This window comes from Temnothorax longispinosus, chromosome 11, assembly GCF_030848805.1.
Source record: "Temnothorax longispinosus isolate EJ_2023e chromosome 11, Tlon_JGU_v1, whole genome shotgun sequence".
Lineage (NCBI taxonomy): Eukaryota > Metazoa > Arthropoda > Insecta > Hymenoptera > Formicidae > Temnothorax > Temnothorax longispinosus.
Window position 1 is genome coordinate 11,889,437 of NC_092368.1, and position 4,937 is coordinate 11,894,373.

Consider the following 4,937-nt stretch of genomic DNA (forward strand, 5'->3'; position numbering starts at 1 on the left):
TCTCCGGAAAATTCCACCCCTGTTTCATACGTAATTCTTCGAGATTCGGTCGATTATTTCCCAAAAAATTAAAAAAATCGGTTTCTCCAGAAAATCGGTAGCAAAAAACTATACACTTTATGGCACTCCCCGGGAAATTCTACCCCTATTTCATGTACCCTTGATAAAAATTCGGTCCACTAACGAATGAGTAGTTCGCGGACAGACGGACGGACGGACGGACGGACAGACAAACAGTCGGGTTTTATATAATAGTATGATTTGTATTTTGTACTGTTACTTCTTTAATTCTTTGCAATTTAAATAATTTTTTGTAATATTAAAAATTTGTTAAAAAGAATTAAGAAGCTATTACCACTTGGGTTAGAATAGGAAGACCCTTGAATAGGAATACGAAAATACCACTTGGATTTTATTTCTTTAAAGTAGTTGCATAACAATTATCTTTTAAAGCAATATGCATATTTTCTATTAAATTGGCGTAATTTAATTTAAAGATTTTACATCTTTTTTTGATATACATGTCACTTGAGTTAAGTTAGATAATATAAATTTGTGAAGAAGAAAATAAAGATTTCACTTTTTTTTTTTAAATACATATGTCACTTGAGTTAAGTTAGGTAATATAATTTTGTGAAAAAGATATAAAGCTACCACACACTTAAGTTAGATACATGTCACTTGAGTTAAGTTAGATAATATAATTTTGCGGAAAAGATATAAAGTTACCACTTAGGTTAGATTTTTGAATTTACAAAATACATTGCGTGTACTTGGCACTTTTTTTTACCTTTTTTGAAAAAGGTAATTTTGTACTGATATCACCTATTTTGTAGTGTTAAGCAAGGGGATCTGCAAAACATTTTTATTTTTTATTTTTTAATTATTCACAAAATTAGCAATAACAACAAATACATAAAAATTAATAATATTTAAGTAAAAGTAAATTATACATTTCTCACAAAAATTGAAGGAACACTAAATTTATCTTTAAAAATAGGCAAAATTCAAGCAGCTGTAACTTTGTTAAAAATAAATAAAATTTAAATTTCAAGCTTAAAACCTCTACTTTCGAAAGGTTACTATTATTTTTTAGTTTCTGCAAGTTTGGTAACTTTTGCATATAAAAAACTACGAGCTGGACAAAATAGAAAATTTTTCTCTCACTTTGTAGGCCTGTCACGTGCAAAAAAAATCTGTGAAAATTTTCAACTTTCTAATGTGAAAGCTTGAAGTTTTCCTTCCAAAATCTTCTTTTAAAAATGTTTCTACGTGTCTGTGTTGTTGTTCTGTACAATTGTTTTCTGAGTCAAAATGAAAAAGATAAAAATCGCTAATTTTTACATTAGTTTCATCAATTTATATCATATCTACGTTATTTAAAAAAATTTGGCAATTATACCGTTTAATAGAGTAAAGTTTCAGCTTTAAGAATCTGTTTTTTGAATTGCAATACGATGATTTCTAAGGGAGTTATGAGCAATCTAAGTCAAAAAGCTTATTTCTTGTTCAATCCGCGATAAATTAGTAACAAAAAATTGTAGAAACATTTTTAAAAAAAGATTTTGCAAGAAAAACTTCAAACTTTCACATTAAAAAGTCGAAAATTTTCGCGGATTTTTTTTGTGAACATGGCAGGCCCACAAAGTGAAAGAAAAATTTTCTATTTTGTCCAGCTCGTAGTTTTCTATATGTAAAAATTACCAAACTCACAGAAACTAAAAAATAATAGTAACTTTTTGAAAGTAGAAATTTCAAGCTTTAAAATCCTTTTTTTAAATTTAAATTTTGTTCATTTTTAACAAAGTTACAGCTGTTTGAATTTTGCCTATTTTTAAAGATAAATTTTTTTAATTTTTGTGAGAAGTGTAGATTACTTAAAGAATTGGTAATTTGTCAGAGAAAAATATCTAGTTTGTGAAAGTTAGTATTTAGGTAAATATAAATTAATTTCTTTTGTAAACTGGTAATTAGTAGAAATAAATTCTTTATTATTAAAATAACTAATAGATAGTTCATAAAAAATAAATAACTATAGTATTTACTTAAAAATTAATAATTAGTAAAAAATAATTATTAATTTTTTCAATAATAAATAAATAGTCTCAGATAAATTACTTATTAATCAAATATATACAGTATATATGCGTACATCTGGAATAATTCGAAAGCTTAGTCTCCATCTTTTGAAACATAAAATAATTTTATGCCACGACAGTGAAGTGCGGAATACAAGTTACTGAAAAAAATGTTCAAAAGACGAATCTTTAAATAAATTAGCAACCTTTAAATAATTTGAAAAGATAACACAAGATGTTAAATAAAATGTACTATTTGACAATAACTTCTAAAGTAACAAGTTTAATCTACGGTGACCTAAATTTAAATGTGAAAAGAAATCAAATTATTTCAATAAGTTCTAGAATCGTCCCTAATCAGAAATAGATATTAGTCACGTAGAAATAAATTTCCTAATTCGTCTGAATTATTCGATACAAATGTTCTAGTTTAAATGTAACACTACTTTGTAAAATGTTAAGTTATTGTTTTCTCTACTCTACGATCAATATAGCAATCTTTATAAATTTCTTTCTTTCTAAATATAAATATTCTACACAATCGGAAAACTATTTTACAACATGAGTAAAAAACGAAGTCAAAAAGTGAAATAATCAATTTTGATGCGATTAAAGGGGATCATCAATGGCGATTGTATTAAACTCTAGTCCATACTGACTAAGAATCACGAATTATGCGTGAAAATTATAGAGTTTCTTGACAACTCTTATATACAGATGGATTCAAGTGTTTCTAGCTTCATCTAGTCCCATGCTACTTGTTCAGCATGTCCGTTCATTACCAGTTCTTTAGTAAGGGAAATTAGCTTTAAAAAAATGCAATTAATTTCAATTAGTTTGCGCTTCTGCAAAAAGATTCTCGAAGATTGGATAATAATAACTACTTACCCTATAATTTTGTATCATAAAATAAATATTTGCATAAATATTAGTTTAAATGCGACCTTCAATCTGAGCTTGAGCAGCAACTCCCTTTGAGGAACAATTTTGTACCACATTATAAGCTTCTGTCGACCATTTACCTGCAAAGGAGTAACATCAAAGTATAATTACATATCCAAAAATAAATAATTTTGAGATGTATAATCTGGAATAATAGTACATATAACGTCAATGTATAGTTACCGTTCTTTGGCTGAATATTTGCTAAAAAGATTTCGATGGCTTGGAAGGGTAGGCTCAAATAATTATATATCAATAGCCTACATTACGAATTACTAAACTGCCAGTAACCACCGTGATCGAGTAATCGTACTGCGCTTCTCTCTCCTGATGGATCTGGACGTTCAATGCATCCTCTAATCCATTTGTCGCTCCAATATACAGCCACGTAATCATCCTCTACAAAGTAAAAATGTATTGTATAATCAGAATATCCTAATTTCTTTTTTATTCAACGTATTAAGATTATATCACTTACTGTTCTATATCACTTATTGTTCAATACATCTGGAACTGGCAGCAATTCATTGTTATACCAACCAATACATTATGCTGTTTTCCAAATTTTGCAAAAGGAGAAATGATGAATGAGTCGGAAGCTGAACAAAGAGCCAATTTGGCTTGACAGTGTGAGAGATATTAATGTCATTATTAACACTCTCAACCAGGGACAGGGGCCGTTGAATCGGGACATTATACACAATTTCTTCGATCATCTCGGCTATTTTGTCGCGATATATATATATTCACGCCAAACCGCATATATAACATCGTGTTATTTTTACATTTCAGAAAATTATTTTTCATATTAACTCAATAGGCGTTAAACTTGCATACATAAGTGAATCTCGCGTTTTATGTAAAATAAGAAACCGGTAATCTAACCTATACTACGTTTACGCGAGCGTTAGAGTTCGGCTCGAGTCTTCGCGCCGGCCGGACGTGTCTGAGCTTGCTTCTGTGCGGTGAGGTTTTAGGTTAACTGTGCGGTCGTCTGTGTTTCCCTGTGGGAACGACTGTGCGTGGTGTGCCTTCCCGGTGTCGGACCCGGGTTTTTCGCGGCTCCCCCCTCGGAGGGGGAGCGTTCCTGGCGAGGCGATGGACGCGAACTTGCTTGAGAGTGATATCTCGATTCGTGTGTCCGGTGCGATGTCGACGGAGAACAATTCGTTGTCTCTGGACGAACGGGCCTTCGACGAGTTTGCGCGAGGTGTTTCTCAGGATTCCCCCCGGCCGGGGACAACGTATCGTGGAGGGTCTTCTGCGAAAAGACTCAGGGAGGAGGAGGACACGTCCCCCGAGGACACTGGCGCGAAGAAGTCGCCTTCCCCGCAGGATGTGGATATGGAGGAGAGTGACGAGGGGGATCTCCGGGGGGAGTCCCCCGAACACGACGAGGAGTCCGGGACGGACGAGGCGCGGTCGGGCGCCACACCGACGATTCGTGATGAACAATTAGAATCACGTGATATGAATCTTGCAGTCGCTACTGTTCCCGACGATCTAAACAGAGAGTATTATATTGTGAAGGACGACACGCTTACGGCACGTGATCCAAATATTGACGATCATCGCTTTCAGAAGCCTGTGAAATTTGACGACGATTTCCCAGGCAGGGCGTGCATTGTTCTTCGCCTGCCTCAGGATCAGACCACGATAAAAAAAGGAAAAAACTTGATAAAAATATGGATGATTTTAAATGAACTAACTATAATTCCTGTGTCTGTTACGATGATTAATCACTATTCCGCAGAAGCGGTGTTTAAGGATATCTACGATGCCAACTCGGCCCTCGAAAAGATTAATTTGCTCAAGAATCCAGTCAAACTCACAGCTAATATTGAACAGAGAAACGTAATATGTAAGGGAGTTATCTCTGATTGGCCGTCGTCCATACCGGCTCTGTGGGATAATATA

General features: G+C 33.3%; 1 long non-coding RNA gene across 1 annotated transcript; it reads right to left on the reverse strand.

The window, feature by feature from the left end:
• Positions 1-2,019: 2,019 nt before the first annotated feature.
• On the reverse strand, positions 2,020-4,931 carry LOC139822004 (uncharacterized). The gene is made up of 4 exons (XR_011734422.1): positions 3,499-4,931; positions 3,204-3,419; positions 2,967-3,100; positions 2,020-2,884 (listed from the first exon to the last, which is right to left on the reverse strand). It is a non-coding gene; the product is annotated as an uncharacterized lncRNA (long non-coding RNA).
• Between the last annotated feature and the right edge of the window lie 6 nt (positions 4,932-4,937).